This window comes from Talpa europaea, assembly GCF_964194135.1.
Source record: "Talpa europaea genome assembly, chromosome: X".
NCBI classification, from domain to species: Eukaryota; Metazoa; Chordata; class Mammalia; order Eulipotyphla; family Talpidae; genus Talpa; species Talpa europaea.
In genome coordinates this window covers 73,846,438-73,870,524 of record NC_140081.1, presented here as the reverse complement: position 1 = coordinate 73,870,524, position 24,087 = coordinate 73,846,438, and the positions used below count along the sequence as shown (strand labels likewise).

Genomic DNA, 24,087 nt, shown 5'->3' with positions numbered 1-24,087 from the left:
GCAAGGAACGAACTCCTGGCAATCTCACTGGATGCCCTTTGCACATGCTTATCGATTTGAAATCATGTTGAAGAGAACAGCAGGGGTAGCTTAGAATGTGTGAAGAGTGCCCTAAAAGGAGATCTGCCGGTCTCGGTCTTGGGGGGTGTGTGTTCGGAAAGTTGAGGCTCGGCAGGCTATATAGGGTTTGCCTTGTGGGGGTGAGATATTTGTGGGTAAAAGTCAATTATATGCTTCTCTCCCCAACTCTCCATTCAGTGATGTCAAGTTGGCATCTTGACTTTGTGATGGAAGTATTTTCTTTTCTTTTTATTAAAATATTTTATTTATTTATTTATTTATTTATTTATTTATTTATTTATTTATTTATACAAGCACTGGGTACAGTCAGAAGCGTGGGAAGGTGAGAGAATTCACCAGAGCCAGAGCGGGGAACAGAACAGGTAGAGTGACGAAGTACACTGCTGAGGGGAGCAGCGGGCAGCAGGAGAGGTCTGCGTGCCATGTGGGACCCTCGCCAGTGGCCAGGGATCAAACTGGCGCTGCAGAGGCTGCGGGCAGCTTCGCAGCCCAGCGCTCAACCGCTGCGCCACCAGGGGAGGCCCAGTGATGGAAGTATTTTCATTATGAAAATCAGCAAACACTAAAAATCAGAGATGTGTATTTTTTGTCTTTTTTTTTTCCTCTTGTTCAGATTGGGTACTTTCTATTGATCTAACTTTAAATTTACTAGCTCTCTCCTCTGTCATCTCCAATCTGCTATTGATCCCATAGAATGAGCTTTAAATTTTGGTTATTGTACTTTTTAATTCTAAACATTCCATTTGGTTCTTCTTTATATCTTTTATTTCTTCTTTGAGAGACTCTCAATTTTTCTACTTGTTTTAAGAATGTTCATGATTGCTTGCAGGAACATTTTTTATAATAGCTGTTTTAAAGTTATTGTCAGATAATTGCAACATCTGTGTCATTTTGACACTGGCATCTGTTGATTGTCTATTCTCATGTGAATTGAGATTTTCCTGGTTCTTCATAAACTGAGAATTTTTTGGATTGCGTCCTGGACATTTTGAGTATTATGTTATAAGATCCTCGTCTTATTTAAGGACTTATGAAAGATGTTAATATTTTAGCAGGCAATTAACCTACCTGGGCTAGGTTGCAAATTAGGGCTACAATTTCCAACCCACCTCCATGGGCTGTGTTGCTGTTTAGATCTAGCCCAAATGTGTGCCACCTAGTGGTCAGTGTGGGAATTAGGTAATGATGACTCGAGGTTAAGTCTCCGTTTTTGGCACCGTCACTAGTGTAGTGATTAGGATCAGATCCACACATTCGCAGCTTGGGGCTGAGCCCAGGAGTTTATAAACATCCTAATGGGGTCACTTTCTGAGCTCCTCCCTCTCTGCAATCGCCTTAGTACTTTATGACTCCCTGGGGCTCCTGTTTTGGGTTCTCCACCCAGAAATCAGGGACTTTAGTTCCTCTACAGTTGCCCCTGCTCTGTGCCCAAGGCCAAGCAGTGGGAGAACTGAAGAGAACAACAGCAAAAAAGCAATGTGGGTTTGCTCCTCTGCCACCACTGCCACCGCTTACTTGGCATCTGGGCCGGGAGAGAAGGGAGAGAGACAAAAGAAAATCCCTTTGACCTTTAACTGTTCTTCACCACTCCTTCAGCACAAACCAGAGTTTTCCTAGGGCTTTCTCTTTCCTAGGGCTTTCTCTTTTGCACTGAAGCCGGCACTTGGGGATTGGTCTGTGTTGTGTTTAAACTGGGGGACGCCACAAGGGGAGAATGGTAAACACACCATCGTTCTGGTGCTACTTTGGGTTCTGGTTTTCTTCCTCAATCTGCCTGCTACTGTTTACTCGTCAGCATCTTTTCAAATAGCTGCTTTATGAATCTGCCCATATTTTATAGCTGTGTTCAGTGGAAGACACAAGCTGGAGTGTTCTTGCGCCATCTTGCCCAGTGCTGAGGAGTCTTGCTTTCTCCTCTTGAGATCTAGTTGTTAAACAGTTATCAGCACACTACTGGTTAATTGTATCAAGTGAACAATCTTTCTCATTGCTTTCAGCAGGCCTACACTATTTTCTTTGTGTGATTCTTTACCACTCTGGGCCTCGAGATCCTCACTTGTAACTTGGGGAGAGTAGTAGTCCATTCCTCACTGGGTCGTTGTAAAGTTACATGAAATAATGCAGTCGTTAGAACAGAGCCTGACATACAGCACATGCTCAGTCAACGGAAGCTTTTTCATAAGCAGAGAGGTATCTATTTAGCCAGAAATGAAATCTGGACACAGACAGGTCTTGTGGCAGAGCGGCTTAGGACTTCAGCTTTGGGGTCAGTGGGCACATGCCCACCTCAGTCACTCACTATGTGATTGTGGGCAAGTCACTACCCCTTTCTGTGCCAGCAATAGTAAAGCATCCAATAATAGTGCATACTTCATGGGGTTATTGGGAGGATTAAGAAAGCTAATACACGAAGCATGCCTGATAAATATTGGGTATTATTAATATGCTATCAACCTAATTTTGTACCTATTCTAGGCCATTTTGTACCTATTCTAGGCCTACTTTACAGATAAAATGCCTATAGATGACTTTATATAGCCTCATGCAGTTTGTGTATTATATTGTGTGTATATGTATGTACGCATGTGTGTGTGTGCATATATATCACATAATTGTCTTTAAGCATTATATTTATAAAGTATCTGCTAAAAACCCTGCTTGGTCTCTGTGTGTGTATTTGTGTGTGTGTGTGCACGCGCACACACTTCATTCTGGGAGTGTATGGAACTTGCTGTCAACATTACCTTCTCTTCCTGTGACACCACTCGGCTCCACTGCAGGCCCAGAGCCAATGTCGTGATCTACTTTAAAACACTTGACAATGCTTACTGGACTATAAGGAAGAGAAATTAACGAGGACACAGTTAATCTCTCTAGATTGATGAAGGGCTCTGTCACTTCCTGCTTATAGCTCTTGTCCGCAGTTCCCTTCAAGTTAATAGCTTGTGACTTTTGGGCCTGCCCTTTCCTTGAGCTGGACTGAGCGCTCACAGGAGCAGCATGTGTGTAACTTCTGTTGCAGATGGTTCCTGGAGCTTGAATATTAAGAGAAGTGGTTTTGCTGATACATTGTTTTGTGGTCTGTCCAACACCCTCTTTTCAGAGCAGCACATAATAGCTTCTAGTTTTCATCTTGGAGTGTGCGCTTGTATTTTTAATTTTCTCTTTGTTTCTTTGAAATTTCTCCTGTCCCAAGGGAAAATGGAGATTCCACTTTAGAGCTTTGACAGAGTGGCATATTTGAATATTTGATACTCGCAGCAGCAGCAGCAAAGCTCTTAATGTGATGTGATACTGTTGCCTGTGGCCCCAGCTCTGCTCTCTTTCAGGATAGCGTGGGTTTTTTTTTTTTTTTTAAGATTGAGTTATTTATGCATTCAAGAACTGGGGTACAAGCCAGAGTTGCGCAGGGGTAGAAGGGGTGAGAGGATTCCCCAGAGACAGAGTGGGGAGCAGAACAGGCAGACTGACTGAGATACACTGCTGAGGGGAGCAGCGGGCAGGACAGGAGAGGTCTGCTGCACCATATGGGCAGCTCCCTGGCTGGCTGGGATTGAACTCGTGCCATGCTGTGTAGCAGAGGCTGTGGACAGCTTCACTATGCTGTGCTTAACTCCTTGCGCCACCAGGGAGGTCCAGGACAACATGATGGTGTGGGATCGGCAACACAGCATGGTGTGGTGGAGAGAACTCTGCACTCAGTCAAAAAATGAATGTCAAGCCCTGGATCTGCCCCTGCTTCCTTGGAGTCCACTGGGCAAATCCCACCACTGTTCTGTGCCTCAGATTCTGTCACAGGAGTTCTCTGAGGAGAGAGGCCCCGCTGCAGAGCTGAGCGACGGCCCGGATAGAGCAGGTGGATTCCAGTAACTGCACATTGGGACCTCAGTGACCTGCAAGAGCACATGTTGTCCCGGGGATACCCACTAGAGAAACTAGAGATTTAAGGAGCTAGATTCTAAAATCCACTTTGCTCTTCCTCCCTCAGGCTGATGGAAGTCGAAGAAACATGGAGGTTTGAGCCCTATGATTTCGACAGCCTTTTATTTCCAAAATTTGGGGATTATCCTGGGAGGGACTGGGTGAAAGCAGGTGCAGGAATATTAGCCACGCTGCTGCAGATACACTTGGGGCCCCAGGCAGGAGGAAAAAAGTCTAGTCATTTCACGTTGCAGTTTTTGTTTCCTCATTTCTGAAGGAGGAGCGTGATAGCCAGTGCTCAGGGCTCAGGGCTGCTGTGAGGAGCCAGTGGCTTAAAGGCTGTGAATATGGGCCTGATAGCGCTCCCCAGCAGACATAAAGCCCCATTTTGGGGGCTACGCCCTCCAGCTAACAGTAGTTGAGGGCAACAAGGACACTTAGAAGTGACTCAAGGTAGGAAGGATTTTCTAGTATTTAGTGTAATTTATTTTATTTTTTTCCTGTGTTTTTGTTTTTATTTTTATTTTATTTTTTTATAAATTTTATTTTTATATTCCCCATACAATTGCAACCCCCTTATTTTGACCCCGATCCCTCCCCTCTCTGCCCCCCACCCTCCATAGAGTGTCTCTGGTTCATAGTTGTTTGTTGATTTTGATTTTCTATTTAGTGTAATTTAAATGGAAGTGTAATTGTCGACACCAAGCTACAGAACATGGCTTGTTGGCTTCTCGTGTTAATTTCCAGATTCCTCTTCACGATGGAATTGGGGGAGGCTTTTAGCTCGGTGTGATTTGCTGTTCTAGCCCATCCTGTGTTTCTATGCTTTTTCCCTAGTCTGAGTCCTGATGATTCTCTTCTGTGTGTCCCATGCTGTTTTTGTCACATGCCACCCCGCTGTGGGAAGAGTGACTGTCTTTTTTTGTATTAGGAAATTCACTGTCATCCAGCAAACAGTTATTAAATATTGCTTCTGTCCACGCCGCAAGCTGGAGATTGAGGATGCACAGAATTACATAATCCCTACGAGGTTGTTGAGCTTGTGGAGATTTGTGGAAATAGTGTACCTGGGGAGGACAAGCGAGCTCTGCGCCTGTCCCCTGCCCCCGCCCCCCCCCCCCGCTCCCGCCCCCACCCCCACCCCCACCCCCACCCCCACCCCCACCCCCACCCCCAGTACCTCTCTGCTGTGGATTCGTGTCCTTTAGTGATACCGTCCTGATGGGATGTAGGGTTCAGTGAGCGGGGGCCTTGGGTTCCTTCTGAGAATTGTTTGGGCAGAATTCCCTTTCAGGAGCACACAGCAGATTTACCCAGGAGGTGAAGACTTTTGCACAGACACAGGCAGAAGAAGGTTGCATTTTAAAAGGACAGGTTTATTAGGAAAAGGAAAAGGAAAAAAGAGAGGCAAAGTAGTGGCAGGAGAACTATGGGGACTACAATGATGTATGAAAAAAAATAATAAAAAAATAAAGAAAAGGAAAAGAGAGGCATGTGCATGTCACACAGACGGCAGTCTTGGGAGGAGAGCTACATTTTTCCAGGGCAGAAACTGTACTGATACAATGTTTTTTTGGGGGGAATAGATTCATGCCTTTGTGGAATTGTTGTCTATTGTTAATCACTTTCAGGGTGTGTCTAGGTTGATTTGTACAGACAGGGGATTCTCTATAATGGCCCTCAACCTACATATCCCCCCACACACACCTATGGGTGTTTTCCATGGCAGTCCTTTGTAATGGCTGACATATTGCATTACTAAATACCCCCCTTTCCCTGGGCTTGAGGGTTTTTCATTTGCACAGCTGGGCTCTACACATGAAAGCACTGCCATCATCACTTCCTGCTCCCCTTACCCTTGGTGCTGGCACTAGTGACTTCCTTTGGTACAAATCCAGGGGCTCTGCCCAGTCTGTGCGTGCTGAATATATATACAACTGCTGAAAGAAAAGGAAGAGATGGGAGGTGATACTGCTCTGCTGGGTTGTGGGGGGACCAGATGAGACAATGTATGTCAAAATGCACAGCACAGCATCTTGCAAAAAGGAGATGCTTAAATCTATTTCCTTCCTGCGTATGAAACTCGTTAAAGGGCAGACCCCCAATTAAAGCTGGTTTTCTTTCTCCCCACTTCACCTTCTCTGATATCTGTGTTCCTGGGAGATTTACCTCTGACCATGAGTGGATAGCAGTGCCTTCCACTTAGCAGAACACTTGTCTGTATAGTCAAATTTTGACTATGTATTATAAGCCTGTGATATGTGCAGACCTGTTCTAGGCACTACATGGAAGCCAGAGGTAAGATTCTCTTGCTCTTTGTCTGGGAGGGGGATTAGACACGTAATTAAAGAGCTCCACATAGGCCAAGCAAACTGCTCTGGGTGCCACAAGGAGGACAGGTAAAATGCCCCTGCCATTCAGTGGAGATAGGAGCCCCATGAGGTTGGAGGAATCAGGAAAGGCTTCCTGAAGGAGATGACATCAAAGATGGTTTTGAAAAGGATAGGTTTTCAACATGTGGAGATGGAGAGGCTGCAGCAGTTCTCTGCCTGTAGGGAATGTTTCCCTTGGAATTGTGCCTAGTCGTCAAAGGCCTTTTGAAAATCTAAATAAAGTAGACACACTGGTTCCTCTTTTGCCAAGAGGTCTATTTACGCTCTTGGAGAACTCTGCAGATGAATGATACAAAAGCAAACTAAAATCCCAAAGTAAGACACTTAACTAGGCCACAACAGCCTTATTTGAACTATTGAACTGGTATAATTTCTTTGCTTATAGCTGAACCCTTCCAGCAAATATTTACTGAGCATCTATTATATTCCAGGCTCTGGCATTGTTCCAAGGTGCTGGGGCATATTAACATGAATACAATAGGCCGTGCCCTTAAAGAGTCTCTATTCTGTTGAGATAGAGGTGAAAACAATGTGGCAACTAGACTAAAGGGGATCTGATCAAAGTGCTATGAATGTGCAGAGGTGGGAGTGATGAACTAAATCTACAGAGAGGGTGAAGACAGGTGTCACAAAGAGGTGATGTTTGTAGGGAGCCTTGAAAAATAAGTAGGATTTCTTGAGGCGGAAAAGGGAGAAGTGAATGAATTAACATTGATCAGAACCAGGGACTTTGCACTTAACCTTCAGTGAAAGCTTGTGATCCAAGTATTACTATTTCCATTTTGCAGATGAGGAAACTGAGGCTCAGAGACACTGTGACTCATCTAAGATCACAGAGCTAGTCAATGTCAGAGTTAGACTTTGAACTCAGACCTTTCTGGCTCCACTCTATGAAGCTGCCTCCATGAGGAGGAAGCAGGGGCCAGTGGGGTTACGGAAAGACCTAGGCAGAAGCAAAGCTTTGCTGGGGGTGGATAGGACTGGGCTCAGCTATGGCTAAGACTGCCTTTTTTAAAAATAATTTTTTTTATTGTGGTAACATTGATTTACAACACTGTCCTTGATTCAGAGCTGTAGGATCCCACCTCCTTGGAAGCATGCCACTGCCCCCACCCCCTAGACACCCATAGTCTCCATCATGGTTGTGACTGCCTGACTTTGGATGCTGTAGGGATGATTATCTCCCTGCAGATATGCTGTTAGATGGGAGTTGTTCAGTATCTGCTTACATTAACTCTAACATCCAGTTCAGCAAGCATTTATTGACTGAAGCACAAGGGATTTGGGCTGTTTCACCATCTTCACAATCATTTGTACAGTGATAGATTGAAACAATTCTCAGAAGCCTCACTTTAGCTCTTCAGTTAGCCAACGTCACCAGATTGATGATAACCATTTCCTGGTCCTTACAGACAGAGAGACACAGCCAGAAAGTAAGGCTGAAAGAACTGGTTTTTCATGAAGTAGCTCTCTTGAAAGTACAAAATGTTATATATTTAACAACCACTTTAAATCCTTTCTTAGGTGACATAAAGATCACCTAACCTACATTCTTTATTTTGGAATTGATCCTGAACTGCCCAATATGATCATCACAAGCCACCACTGCCATCAAACACTTAAAATGGAGTTAGTTTAAACTAAGCTATGTTGGAAATATAAACCACCTATAAAATATTGGAAAAATAGCTTGAAAAAATGGCAAATACCCTATTAATTTTTAATATTGATTATATGTTGGTTGACGTGATCATATTTTAGATATATTGGATGAACAAGATATGTTCAAAAATTTTAGAAGTCCTTTTTTGAACAAGAGATGTCTTAAGTAAATAGAATGGTATACAAATAGATTAGATGATAGAAAATGCTTTTTTAATGCTCTTTTTTTAATCCCTACACCTCAAAACATTCATATATGGGTATGTGAGTAGCTAAATAATTAGAATTTATACGGTAGCGTAACAGATGTAAATGACCCCAAAGCAAAGTGGCTCCCTACCCCTGTTAACAAAAACAAACAAAAACTTCCTCCCTTTCTCATTTGAGCAAAGGAAATAGGTTTGGATAAGGACTGCTGTGGTTGTTAGTGAAAAGAAAAATGATGTAACCCTGCCCATCTTGCTGATGGGAACAGACAATAAATATTAGGAGGCAGAAAGCAGAGAAAACAAATCTGGGAGAAAAAGGAAAAGATACATTCACACTGGCCTATGGTTAGTCTCTAAAATGACTCCCAGTGACCCTTGCTTCCTGGCAGTCATGTTCTTATGTAACACCCTCCTCTTGCATGTGACTCAGCCCAGTGACTTGCTTCCAATGAACAGAATCTCTCGAAAGTGATGGGATGCAACTGTTGAGGTTAGGTCACAAAAAGACCATGGCTTCCTTCTTGCCTCTTTTCCTGTCCGAGCCCTCATTCTGGGAGAAGCCAACAACCATCTTTTGAATAACCGTGTGCAGAGATCCATATGGCAAGGGACTGAGGTCTCTGGTCAATAGCCAAGGAGGATCTGGGGCCCTGCCTGTACATGTGAGTGAGCTTGGAAACAGAGCCTTTTCTTTTCTTTTTTTTTTTTTAAAGATTTATTTATTTGTTTATACAAGCACTGGGTACAGTCAGAAGCGCGAGAGGGTGAGAGGATTCACCAGAGCCAGAGCGGGGAGCAGAACAGGCAGAAGGACTAAAGTACACTGCTGAGGGGAGCAGCAGGCGGCAGGAGAGGTCGGCCATGCCATCTGGGGCCCTCACTGGCGGCCATGATCGAACCGGCGCTGCAGAGGCTGTGGGCAACATTGCAGCCCAGCACTCAACCACTGCGCCACCAGGGAAGGCCCCCCCTTTTTTATGAATGCTGGCATCCTTTTTTTTTTTTTAAAGATTTACTTATTTATTTGCACAAGCACTGGATACAGTCAGAAGCGCAGGAGGGTGAGAGAATTCACCAGAGCCAGAGTGGGGAGCAGAACAGGCAGAACAATAAAATACACTGCTGAGGAGAGCAGTGGACGTGGCAGGAGAGGTCTGCGTGCCATGTGAGACCCTCGCCGGTGGCTGGGGTTCGAACCTGCGCTGCAGAGGCTGTGGGCAGCTTCGCAGCCCAGCGCCCAACCACTGCACCACAAGGGGAGGCCCAAAACAGAGCCTTTTCTAATCAAGCCTTGAGGTGACTGCAGTCCTGGCAGACACCTTGATTGCAAGTTGATTGGGAGATACCTCAGCCAGAGGCATCTAGCTAAGCCACAGCCAGATTTCTGATCCACAGAAACTGAGATAATAAATGTTTGTTGTTTCCAGCCACTCAGTTCAGGATAATTTTTTATGCAGTAAGACAGAGCTAAGACACCACCAGAATGTAAGAAATGTGAAGAAAGGAGCATAGAATATCTGATTGACAGGTCTATGTCTCTAGCACTTAGCATAGTGCATAGTGCAAATGAGGCTTTTGATAAATATTTGCTGCAAGAAAGAAAGAATGAATGAGAAGGGCAAGAGAATGGTCCTTTTCTCATCTCTACCAGTTTATCATCAGGGCCCTGAAGAGCTCATCTTTCTCATAAAATCTTTTAGAACCTTGTCTGGAAAGATTTGCAATGTACTTCTGACTCACTCTTCTAATCATAAGACCTAAAAAGAGTCCAGAAAACCAGGCAGGGATCTGGCACTGAGTCACCTCCCATTTCCATCAAAGACACATTTCCCCCAAAGTATTCTCTTTTTTTCATTTTAAAACAACTTTATTGAGGTATAATTTATCCCAGGTTATTCTTGTCTACAGAGATGTAGCTCTGCTTCCGGTAGAAGGCACTTTTAACGTTATCGCCGCTAAAAGAGGAAATTGAATTCCCACCTCCGTTTCAGAAGAGGTTCTACGTAAAGGGTCCAGTTGGGTGTATTTTCCCAGAACAAAGGAAGAGTCGGGTTTTAAGGAACCCAGGCAGCTTCACCACTTACTAGAAAGAAGTGCCTTGCAGCTTGGAAATACCATTTTTCTTGTTTTTCTTTTATCCCAGCTTTATCTAGCAAGGTTTCATTTTTTTTTTATTGGATTTATCCATTTTATTTTTTTTCTTAAGTGATATTTTGATTTAATTGTAAATAAATTGTCAACATTAGGATTATATTTCTCCTGACAGAATCTTGTATTTAAAATCTATGAAAAAATACATTGGGCAGAATATATTTCGAGTAATATCAAAATCAAAGATACATGAAAAAGGTTTAAAAAAATTTTCTTAGAGGGGATTGGGTATGCACATGGATGGACCCCTTGGAACGCTGTAGCACACCCTCTACCTGTACTACCTGCCCTGACTAGTTTCCCCCGGGCTTTGTGTCATTACATCATAAAGCCTTTTTTGCTCTGAAAGTCCTGTGAGAGGAGAGGAAATGTACACTGACAATGTCGAATATTAAAACAAGGATGTTAAAAATAGAGGCTAATTCATGTTACCAGATGGGACCATTATCACCTGGAAAAGACAATTAAAATCTCAAGTGGTCATATTTTCTCTTAACTGTGAAAATGAAAGAAACTTAAATAAAACAAGCCAGTCGACAGTTTATTCAACACTTTTCATTGGTCCTCTCCATGAATAGCAAAACTGACATCAAAAATGACATTTTATTTGTTAGCTAGTGTTGTAGCTTAAATTTAGTCTTACCTAAACAATCAGACTTCTCTGTTCTAACTGAACACAGATGGAAACATGTTTTTTCCCCAAGATAAATGTTGTGAATATAAGCACTTCAGGGTTGTTTACTTCAAAAATTCAGAACTTAATGCAATGAACTTGTGTATAGCATTCTCTGTGCACATATTTTCCACAAAGTGTTTATAATCTATGATTGATAAGAAATGTAATGATAATGGCATCTTTTGTAGAGTGCTTGGTTGTTCCAAACACCCTTCCCCCACATCACCACTTTTTTTTAAAAAAAAATTATTTATTTATTTATACAAGAACCAGGTACAGGCCAGTCGCGCGGGAGGGTGAGAGGATTCACCAGAGACAGAGTGGGGAACAGAACAGGCAGACTGATGAAATACACTGTTGATGGGAGCAGTGGGCATGACAGGAGAGGTCTGCTGTGCCACGTGGGACCCTCGCTGGCAGTCATTGAACTGTTGCTGCAGAAGCTGCGGACAGCTTCACAGTGCTGCGCTCAACTGCCTGCACCACCAGGGGTGGCCCTCCACATCACCACTTTTAACCCTCACAGGAACCTATTCTGTAAGATTGTTTTTTTAATGTAGAGATAAGGGAAGTGACTCCTAGACAGGTCAAATCATTGGCCCAAGGTCAGACACGCACGCTTCCAACAGTGACACTGGGAATAAAGGTCAGGTTTGTCTGTTGCTTAAATTATTACTGACAAAGTACTATGTAATTTATTAAAAGTTTCTTTAAAATGACTTCAGTAAAATAAGTTTATTAAAGATGACTCTGGTAGGAAAACCTGCTGGGTAGCATTCAAGAAACCAAAGTCTGCAGGCTCCTCCATGATAGGAAGCAGAGTAGGGTTGTAGAGTTGTCATCCCAGGGAACTGAAGGGAGAGCATCAGCGGGTGTGCAGTCTGAAGCCCAGTTTTACTCCTCAGTGGAAAACTCACATGACCCAGATACAGCAGCGATGACTGACAGATAGCTTTCCTTTGGTTCTATAGGAGATGATGAATGATTGTGTCAAGTCAGTAATGATGTAAGTGATTAATTCCCCTAACAGGACAAGAAAGGATGTGATAAGTGGCATAAAAGAACCTTCTAGAAAAAAAGTCATTGGAGTTCAGATAGTAGAAAATAATAGAAAACAAAAGCTTGCATTTGCAGAATTCTTCATTTGTGCGAAGCACTGTGCTAAGTGCCTTGCATGCATCATCATCTCATGCAATTCTTAGAATAAATAATGAATGAAGTGGGTAACTTTTCTCATGCTCATGGATAACTGAGAAGTTCCATATCTTTTTCAAGGCCACACGCCTGCGAGCAGTAGAGTTAGATTCAAACCCAGCATTGTCTGGTGACCCCAGAGAGTTTCTAAGTGGATGACTCAAGAGAGTCTTTATGAAGCATGTGGTGTTTGAGATGGACTCTAAAGGATAAGTAGATGGCCACAGGCCAAGGTCATTTGAAGCATAAATGACCTAACCAAAGGGATGCTCGTGGGAGTGGGTAGGAGAGCAAGTAGTGCCATTTGAACTTTGGGTGGTCACAGACTATGAAGGGGAAGAGAACACTGAAGCAGGCATTTGGAACCACAATTTGGAGGATTCTGCGTTCTAAGTTTAGGACATCTTTATTTTAACATCGCAAATAAGACTTTTTATTTGTCACCATTGAAGTTCTGAATTTTATTTTATTTTTTTTTTTTGAAGTTCTGAATTTTAAACAGATTCTTTAACTGGTGGTACATATCCATCAGCTCGGTCAACTCCGGTTCCTTTATCACCTCTAGTAGCTTTTCTGAAACTACTACCTTCACTATAAAACTCCTTGTTTTCCTGATTCCAACTTGAGCTTCTTTAGCATTTTCACTTTTCTAACAATGACATCATAGAGCAAGTAAATAGATTGGCATGCCTAATCTGTGTCTTTCCCAGTGCTGTCTGGAATCAATTTATTGACAACCTCTTTCATTCCATTTGTCTGCACCTCTCAGGTGATGATTTCCATCATCTTCAGAATTTAGGGGACATGTTGGTGCTGAGCCTCAGAGGTCTTCCGCATCTGATTGTCACATTTTTTACTATACCCAACAAAGAATAGATGAAGCAAATAACAATCAGTAGCCTTGGCATCAACATGGGCTTCATTCATGGTCTGCCATTTGTTGACCATGTAGCACATTTTATCTAGGGTAAGATCCATGCCATGAAAATTAGTCAGATAGTTTTTGTTATAAACAACTAAAGCAATTAGCTCAACTTTTCCAAACACAACTTCATCATTCTGCAGATCAGCAAGGCTTACTTCAAAACCATTACCCTAGAGGTCATCAGATGCCATCTTGGTTCCCTGAGTTCTCATGACTAGTGTTTTTGCAATGTTGCTTATATTGAACACAGCTGGTAATGTCACATCATACCAGTATTTCTTAGGAAATGGATCAACCACTTTCTTCTTGGCTCCCTTTTTGCCCCCTTTCGTAAGTTGTTTGTTTTTGCCAACCACTATGGTGCAGCTCAGACAGCCATAAGGCAAGCTGAAGAACTTGTACTCTGTAGCTGTGTGGGCTTGTTGGGGCTGTCATAGCAAAGTATCACAAACTGGATGACTACAGAACAGATATTTATTGTCCAGAGCTCTGGAGGCCAGGAGTCAGAGATCAAAGTGATGATAGGTTTGGTTTCTTCTGAGGGCAGAGAGAAGGCTCTGCACCAGGCCTCTCTTTTTAGCTTGTAGATGATCTTTATCCTGTGTCTTCATATTGTCTTCCTTCTTCCTGTGTCTGTGTCCAAATCTTATCAGAGAATAGCACTAGTCAGATTGGATCAGGGCCCATTTTAATGTAATTACCTCTGTAAGGAATCTGTCTCATAATAAGGTCATATCATTAGGTACTAGAGGTTGGGACTTCAACATAAGAATTTGCAGGGGTTGGGGGTGAAGGTGGAGGTGTGTGCCCACAATTCAACCTATTAATACCAGTCAGGTAGATGGTTCAGCAGTTTTATGGAGACTGCTTTATTTTAAAGAAAACGGTTTAATGTCAGACTTTCAAATCAGGTACATAAAATGAAGTGATGCAAATCATATGAGATAAAGAGGATAATAAATCTCATAACGCATTGCTTTGGTGAGAAGAAAGAACCTTTCTATTTTAAACAAGAATAACTGAAGACATACTTTTGCATTAAGAAAAAGGGACGTTCTACTGGTTGGTGGTGGATGGTGACTGGGCACTCGACTGGACACAGTTGCTGACATGGGAAACTGTGCCTCCAAAGCCTAAACTGTGTTGTAAACTTATATTACCTCAATAAAAAGGAAAAGGAGTAAAAAAAGAGGAGGGCATCATTTATGTCCAGGGAGATATCTTTGTTTAGGAAAATGTCTCCATGACATTGGAGTTTGAATGGTGAACCGCACTACCCCACCCCCCGACCCCATACCAGCCCTGGGCATTGAAAGGCAGGGTGAAATGAAAGAATTATATTTCTCATTCTACTAAAGGATGATTTGGAGAAATGGGGCTTGGGTGGAGAAGATATAAGGAAGAAGGAGGTGAGAAAAATTTTTTTAAAGATTTATTTATTTATGCATACAAGGACTGGGGTACAGGCCAGAGGTGTCAGGGGTGAGAGGATTCACCAGAGACAGAGTGGGGAGCAGAACAGGCAGACTGACTGAAACACACTCCTGAGGGGAGCAGCGGGCGAGACAGGAGAGGTCTGCTGCATCATGTGGGTATCTCCTTGGCCGGGGATTGAACTCGTGCTGCAGTGGCTGCAGATAGCGTCATAGGTTGCATCTTAACCCTTTGCACTACAAGGGAGGCCCCAGGAAGGTGAGAATATTGAGAGAGGGGAAGAAGGAAGAGAAAGATAGAGGAAGAAGAAGAAAGGTAGAAGTGAAACACGACAGCGAAGGAGGAATGGAGCTGGACATTTGGTCTGATGGGAGTAGACGGGGATGCCTAATACAAGCACCATCACATGCTTTTACTCCTAAGTGGCACAGAGGGAAAGAAAACAAATGAATGAAAGAAATCGAAGGAAACTAAGTTTTTATACTCTAAGACCAAATTATTGGTTATCAGAAATGTCAATTCTATGGTGAAGGCCAGAATTGGACTAATAGTGGTGAATTTAATGTAGAAAATACACATTGATTTGTAGTGATGCACACCAGAACCCAGATAGTATTGTAATACAATGTTATTCAATAAAACATTATAAAAACTAAACTGTTTATTAGATTGTGAGCAATATGGTCCCCTCCTTTCAAAAGCGTTGTACACGTATTATGCTTTCGCTAGTGGTGTTTGCGGGCATTGTATAGTTAGGTAGGTTCTATATGGAACAGAGGAAAAAATGGCTACAAGAAGGCAAGGTGTTCCTGTCATCGAGAGCTTAGTTGGAAACAACAAACTGAAGTCTCAGATTTATTAGCAGTGTGGCGTGGAGGAAGTCAGCTAACCTCTTAAGCCTCAATTTCCTCATCTTGAAAGTGGGGACAGAAATGGAACCTATGTCCTGAGGTGGTTCCTGAGGTGTATGAGGAGTAAATGTGATGGAATGGTTGTAAAACACTTGGAGCCATGCCAGATCCATAATTAAGTGCACAATAAATATTACCTGTGGGAAAGAGCAAGGGGTTTCCAGCAGTACTTGGAATGGGGGCTCAAAACATGTTTTCCCCCTTAACTATTGAAAGACAGAGCCAGGAGGAGGGAGGTCTTAGGAACACCCAGGCTGGAAGCATCTGGGTAAGTCTGTAGAGGGTAGTGTGCAGAAAAAGAATGAAATTAACAAAAGTTCCTGGAAGAAAATCAAAGAAAAATATCAGCTTTAATTCAATTAGTGATGAGTTCTCCCCACCTCACAGTTGCTCTTTCTGTCTTTCTCACAGTTGGCTCTGTTTTTAGCAATTGTGCTGTTGGGTGAGTGCCTTCCGTACTGATTCATATTTTATTGTAATAAATTGTAAGAATCCAGAAAAACATGAACGTCTATGTGCCCACCACCTATTTTTATCATATCTTGACATTTTGCTTTGCATTCTTTATGCCCTTGTATTTGCTTATTTTTTAGAAATGAAACATATAGACATATAAAGTCCCCTGGATTACTTCTTCCTCCCTTCCAGTCCATGAATGGCTCTCCCTAGAATATGATTCTATGTAGTACAACATGGATGATGCTTTCTAGAGTTGTGCACCAACAGTTCAGGATGCTGAATTTGATTTTTATCATTTTTAAAAGATTTATTTATTTATGCATACAAGAACTGGGGTACAGGCCAGAGGTATGTGTGTGAGGGGGTGAGAGGATTCTCCAGAGACAGAGTAGGGAACAGAACAGGCAGATTGACTGAAATACACTGCTGAGGGGAGCAGTGGGAGAGTCAGGAGAGGTCTGCTGCACCATGTGGGTGACTCCCTGGCCAGGGATCGAACTCGTGCTGCAGTGGCTGCCAAAATCTTCATAAATTGCATCTTAACCCCTTGTTCCACTAAGGAGGACCTAGATTTTTATCATTTTTATGCATATTTTAGTGCACTTAACACCTATAACTGTATTCATAAACTATATTTTTTACAGGTTTTAAACCCTATTAATGTTACCACTTGCATTTTTGGTGGGTTTTTTTTTTGTTTGTTTTGTTTTGGTGACCACTATGTTATTGAAGTCATCCATGCAGATAAGCCTCAATTTAACATTGTATAAATATGCCATATGCATAACATTGTATAAATATGCCACAATTCCATTGTATAAATATGCCACAATTTATATTTTCTTCTGTTGGTGGATATTTAGGTTATTTCTAATTTTTTTTCTGTTGCTGCAATAAATATTCTCATATATATTGTGGGCTGTGTAAGAGTTTCTCTATGGACTATACAGGAGTGGAGTTGTGGAACTTTAACTTGTCAGTACAAGTTGCTCTCCAAAGTGATTATACTGCTGTACTAAATCCACCAGTCTGTTTTACATCTTCATCAACAATTGTTATTGTCAGATTTTATGCTGTTTACCAATCGAATGGTTGGAAAAAATAGTATTATTCTGTGTCTTAATATTAGTATTTTAATAATTATTGGTGAGGCTGAGTATATTTTCATAAATTTATTGACATTTTGGGTTAATTCTGTGAATTACCTATTTAAGTTTTTTAAAGATTAAGTGAAGTAATGTGTATAACACAATTAGAACAGTGCCTGATACAAAACACATAATACATATCTACTATTTTGTTCCATTTGGGCCCCCAAGGGATTGAATGATGCCCCCTTACTTTGTTGAGGGCAGATCACTGTGGTGAGTCTACTAATTCAATGCTAATCTCTTCCGGTAAGAAGACACACCCAGAAATGTTACACCAGTTATCTAGCATTCCTTAGCTCTGTCAAGTTGACATAAAATTAATTATCATAGATACCTTATAATTTTGCAGTCAAATGCTCTACCCCTGAGCTATACCCTCAACCTTATAATTTTGTTGTTATTTTAGAAGGTTTAACATTTTTAAATTCATATATTCTATTTATTGCTAGTTTATAAGAATACAATGGATTTTTTTTATTTTTTTATTTTTTTAAATAATAAATTTTATTTTTATATTCCCCCATACAATTGCAAACACCCCATTCTGACCCCAATCCTTCCCCTCCTACCCCCCACCCCCCAAAAAGTGTCTCTGGTTCATAGTTTTTTGTTGATTTTGATTTTCACTTTCTTATATTCATTTTCCTGGTCCCTTATTTAAGTTTTCTAGATTCCTGCTATGAGTGAGACCATCCGGTATTTTTCTTTTTCTTTTTGGCTTATTTCGCTGAGCATGATCCCTTCCAGCGCCATCCATGTTGCTGCAAATTGCATGTGTTTATCTTTTTTGAATGCTGAGTAATATTCCATGGTATATATGTACCACATCTTCTTGATCCAGTCATCTATTTTTGGGCATTTGGGTTGTTTCCAAAGCTTAGCTATTGTAAACAGTGCTGCTATAAACATAGGAGTGCAGGTGCTCTTTGGAATTGATGTTTCTGTGTCCTTTGGGTAAATACCTAGGAGTGGAATTGCTGGATCCTATGGAAGCTCTATGTTTAGTAGGTCCAGAAATCTCCACACAGCTCTCCACAGTGGTTGGACCAGTTTGCACTCCCACCAACAGTGCAGAAGAGTTCCTTTTTCTCCACACCCTCGCCAACATTTGTTGTTGCTAGTTTTTTTAATATGTGCCATTCTCACTGGTGTGAGATGGTATCTCATGGTAGTTTTGATTTGCATTTCCCTGATTACAAGTGATGTTGAACATTTTTTCATATGTCTGTTGGCCATTTGCATTTCCTCTTCAGAGAAGTTTCTTTTTAGCTCTTCTGCCCATTTTTGACTGGATTATTTTCTTTGTTGTTGCTGAGTCTCATCAGCTCTTTGCAGATTTTTGTGATCAGTCCTTTATCATTAGTGTTGGGTGCAAAAATGTTCTCCCAGTTGGTGGGGTTTCTCTTTGTTTTTGTTATTGTCTCTTTTGCTGTGCAGAAGCTCTTTAATTTGATGTAGTCCCAGCTGTTTATCTTTGTCTTCACTATCACTGCTTTGGGTGATGTGTCTGTAAAGATGTCTTTGATGTGCAAATCCCGTAGTGTTTCGCCTATATTTCCTTCTAGGTATTTTATGGTTTCAGGTCTTATGTCTAGTTCTTTAATCCATTTTGAGTTGATTTTTGTGTATGGTGTGAGGTAGTGGTCAAGCTTCATTCTTTTGCATGTAGCGACCCAGTTTTCCCAGCACCATTTATTGAACAAACTTTCTTTGCTCCAATGCATAGTCTTTGCTCCTTTGTCAAAGATTAGTTGACCATAAATCTGTGGGTTTATTTCTGGATTTTCTATTCGATTCCATTGGTCTGTATGTCTGTTCTTGTTCCAATACCATGCAGTTTTGATGATTATGGCTTTGTAGTATAGTTTGAAGTCTGGGAGTGTGATGCCTCCTACAATGGATATTTTTATATTACTCTTTTATCTAACAACATTGCTCATATCACATACGGGATTGTCGTATGCAGGCAATCCAATCATACCATTTAAATATAATGACAGTGTTGTTTTTCTTTCCTTACCCATATATCTTTCAATTTTCAAATATTATACTTCAATCCAAGAATTGTTTTTAAAGGGTGTCTGTGTGTGTGTCTGAGTTATCTGGTGAAATCCCCCATCTTTTCACCCAGTTCTCCATCTTTCACCCTCTCCTGGGTGGACCCAAATTCTTAGTGTAGTGAGTTTTTACCCAACTTTTCACATTTTGACAGATGTCATAATGTGTCCTGAGGGCAAAATCAGCTGTGTACTTGAGGAACCTCTACCAAGTGTCTTCATGATGTTCATTAGTCTTTCTGGAGAATAAGTTTTTTTTTTCTGCTTTATTCATCTTTACTTATATCTTTTAAAATTATTTGATCAATTTCCACAGTCTTTGCAAATTTCTTATTTTTCGAACTTCTTGAATTGGATGTTATGCCAACTAGTTTTTCTCCCCAAGAAGTGGGGTACAGGCCAGAGTTGCGGGGGGTGAGAAGATTCACCAGAGAGAGCAGAACAGGCAGATGTACCAAAATACATTGCTGACGGGAGCAGTGGGCGAGACATGGGTTGCTCCCCAGCCAGCTGAGGATCGAACTCTCACAGCAATGGCCACGGACACCTCACAGTGCTGTGCTCAATGCCTGTGCCACCAGGGAGGGCCCAACTAGTTTTTAAGTCTCTCTCAGATAAGTATCTGATGAATAAATTGACTCATAGCTACAGGTTTAGGTATATCCCTTGGGTTTTGATACATAGTGTTTTAAATTTCATTTTTGTTTGTTGACTAATTTCTATTATGATCTTTTATGGTCAATAAGTCATTTAGAAATTCCCTATTTCCAGTGTAAGTTTTTAAGTGATTTTTGTTTTTTTTCCTAATGAGGTCAGTAGGAAAATTATTCTTGATGTGTCCTGAGACTTGCTTTATTGCCTGTTAAGAGTCTCAAGTTTTATAAATACTCCCTATGTACTTGAAATAAATGTGTGTTTTTGTTTTCTGCAAGATTATATAATTATCTATTAGAAAAATATGTCATTTTTGGTTCAATTCTTTAATAAAATTATTAGATTCTTAATTTTTTGCTTTGAAGCTTTCTTTACATTTGATATAAACACATTACTTCAGTTGATCACAAAATATATAATTCATTTGTTACTAAGTAGTTTATTTTAATGTATGAATGACATTTTAAGTGTTTGAAATCTTAAAATTTTAAGTGTACGTGCTAAGTAGTCTTTCACGTATCTACAGTTATGTATTGTTTATTACAATAGCACACTAAGATAGGTGCAATGTAACAGTTTCTCTTGGACTGTTTGGTGTTCCCATAGCAAATTTTGAATCTTCATTGCTTTGCTAAAGTCTTTTGCTCCCTTTTCACATTACAAGAATATTACACCGAGCTAGAACTTGAAATAAAATTTAGTAAAATAGAAACCTCCAGGGCCTCCCCGGTGGCGCTGCGGTTGAGCGCTAGGCTGCGAAGCTGCCCGCAGCCTCTGCAGCGCTGATTCGATCCCTGGCTGCCAGGCGAGGGTCCTACATGGCGCACAGACCTCTCCTGCCGCCCGCTGCTCCCCTCAGCGGTGTACTTCGTCACTCTGCCTGTTCTCTCCACTCTGGCTCTGGTGAGTTCTCTCACCCTCCTGTGCCTCTGACTGTACCCAATGCTTGTATAAATAAATAAATAAATCTTGGAAAAAAAAAACTGGAGAAAAGTGTCCAAAGCCATTAAAAAAAAATATATAGAAACCTCCAGGACATCTCCTGGGTCTTATTAAAACTAGATAGCAGGTGCTGTTGCACTCAAAGGCTGGGTTGCTTTAAATTGCAGTTCTGTTACATGAGGGCCAAGCCTCAGCAGACCCCCAATTTACCATCATTGCATTGTATGGGACATATATTATCAAACTTGAGTGTCCTAGAAATCTGAATATGAATGAGTCTTGGCTGAATACCCTTATTTGGCTTACTTGAAAGACCTTAGAAAATGAGTTGGTGTTCTCTGATTTAATTTGTAATGAGTCAAAGAAATGAAAGAATCATTACCAGGGGGTTCCAGAATGAAATCAATCTGTTTTGTTATTATTACATTTTGCCTCTATCTTTGATGTGATGGTTTTAAAGTGGAACAGAGACTATGAACCGGATGCAAGCAAATGGAGACTATCACATTTCAAAATCTTAAAATTTTCCAGCTGCCACTAATTCACATTTAAGTCCTAAATAATCCCAAATATTGCTTGGAAATTTAGAAGATTTGGGGAATGGGTTGTTCTTTCTTCCTTGAGAGAAGCTCATTTGGTCCAATAACAATGTTTGCTTCTCGAGGTTTTAGGGGATTGGTGAGTATTATCTTTATGATGGTCAGATTTTGGACATTAGATGCCCAAAGCAATAATCTTGGCCTTGCTTTTACATCACAGAAAGAGGAATCATTATAGTCTGTTATTTGGTTACAAACAAAGAAATTATGTTTTAAACTATTCAAGGAGATGCTTAGGGGTAAGATTACGTAAGCCCTCTTTTGGAAAAACCTCAAAAAGATAATTTTAGGTTCCAGTTTGCATAAAGCAAAATCAAAAGTGTTATAGTTGACCACATGGGCAACCCTCAAATTTATAAAGAGGGACCTATTCCCATACTTTGTAAGTTGCACTTTTGGAATTTGGCATGTTGTTTCCCATAGATACAATGTTATATTTGATTCAGGTTGCAAGTGAGCCTACAATAACTTAATTTAACTGAGAGAATGAATGAAATAGTGTTACATTTATGATATTAAAATTTTTAAATTTAAACTTTACAAAGTATATTTAAACATACAAAATATCTTTACTAGATACTGAGCACCCAGGAGCCTATCCAATCTGGTCCATGTTTAGTAACTCAGCTGGGGCTTTGTATCTTGCTTAATTTTTCAAAAGTACCACTAGAAATTGATCAGAAGTGGCAGGGAATGGGATTCCCTGAACCCCAAGTTGCAATGACACTTTGGATGTTTCAGTTTTTCCCTTTCCAGGTCTCAGGAGTCAAACTGCACCTCACATCAAGAGGAAAGGGAAGAATGAAGTGGACGCTAGAGGCATGTGGATGAGCTCCAGGTGTCAGCCAGCCACCAAACAGCCAGATGGAGGAGTCCTCGCTGGCAGCAGCTGGAAGCCAAGGAATTGGCTTCTTTCATTAAGTCAAGTTGAAGAGTGGCATGAGAACAGGTCCCACAGGAATTCAGCAGCTGCGAGCTGCCCTAGAGAGATGGGGGGGGGGGGGATGAGGAAGGTCAGGTGAAGTTCACTAAAATACCAATTGAACGGCATACTGAGCAGCAAAATTCAGACTTGGTTATTCTTTTAGTCAAATAGCTTGGCTATTTCAGTAGATAAATTATAAGGAAAAGAAAAGAATGGAGTAGAAACCCATAGATTAAAAGGAACTTCAGACACCTGGTTTTTACAATAGGCAGGACTGAAATATAGTATGTAGGGAGGCACATTTAGATGTAAAAATCATCTTTTAAACAAGGCAAGGAAGTGATTACCTTAAATGTCTGGACAGCAGTTACATATAAGTAAAGGGAGGGGCTGGTGATCTGGGCAGCGCATACACAGAGGGGCTCTTGGGATAACTTACAAAGACCTATTTTTTTCCTATTCTCCCCTGATGAAATGATGGTTAAAAAGGTGTACCTCACTGTATATAAATCAACATCCTGTCCCACAATTCTGTGTGTCTGGTACTACAGAAATGTCACTGTTCCATCTTGAAACTAAAGTTCTCATGTCACAACAATAAATCTTCTCAAAGGGAACTTACTGGAAAAACAACTTATTTCCTTGGCTCCTATTTCCTTCTTTTTGGAGAATGCACTTGCAATCTATCCAAGAAGTAGATGCTGGGGTGTAAGGTGGCCTCCAGCAGCAAACCCACAGTTGTTGGCAGCCATAAGACTGGAGACAAGCACAAAGGAATAGGTCAACATACAAAAATTCCTGTAATCCCTTGGGATTAACTCTCCATTTCATTCAAGGTGGAAACCCCATTGTCCAGGACACAGGTATTGGTGAGGTGGGCCAGCAAGTTAGAAAGACACACACACACACACACACAAACAGAAAGAGAGAGAGACCAGGAATAATACCTGCGAAAACTCCTAGGATGCCTCTTCCCGATAGATGGTCCACAGAGTTTGGATTCTCTGCGAATGAATTGTACATAAATACGGGCTGACCACATGGAAGGGGTGTGTGATGAGGGTAGAATGAGCCATGATCTCCTGAGTTGTGTCCTTGATAACTCTGTCAAAGGAAGAGAGACTTCTTTCTGTACATTTCCAAGAACTAACTCTTTGATTGCTTTACACTCCTGGTGATGCTGTAAAATGGTTGCAGGACTCCTGAAAACAGTCTTAGAATTGTCTAAGTCTGTGAATGACCCACGCTTCCCAACAATGCTCAAAATATGCTGAGGATAACAAAAGAATCCTGATATATGTGCTGCCCCCAAATACCTCATTTTATTTTCGGCAGAAGAGTCTCATACCCCCACCTGGATGAGCAGCTTCATTACATGAGCAGATGGGTTAAGATGGTGAGAGCAGGCCCTGGGAGTACCTGACTGGTCATGTCTGCCATGACCGGTGGATAGGCCCATTTCTTCTTTTTTAAAAGTTGTATTACTTTTGGGCCTCCCTGGTGGTTCAAGGGGTTAAGTCTCAGCACTATCAAGATATCAGCAGCCACTGAAGCACGAGTTCGATCCCCAGCCAGGGAGCTACCCACATGGCGCAGCAGACCTCTCCTGTTTCGCCCGCTGCTCCCCTCAGCAGTGTATTCCCATCGATCCGCGTGTTCCACTCCCCACTCTGTCTCTGGTGAATCCTCTCACTCCCACCCCCGACACCTCTGGCCTGTACCCCAGCTCTGTATGCATAAATA

At 41.4% G+C, this 24,087-nt stretch overlaps 1 pseudogene across 1 annotated transcript; it reads right to left on the bottom strand.

The window, feature by feature from the left end:
- Positions 1 to 12,481: 12,481 nt before the first annotated feature.
- LOC311187657 (small ribosomal subunit protein eS1-like) lies at positions 12,482 to 23,784 on the bottom strand (annotated as a pseudogene). Its single transcript has 2 exons — positions 23,764 to 23,784; positions 12,482 to 13,640 (listed from the first exon to the last, which is right to left on the bottom strand). The product of its transcript is annotated as a small ribosomal subunit protein eS1-like (transcript).
- Positions 23,785 to 24,087: the final 303 nt, after the last annotated feature.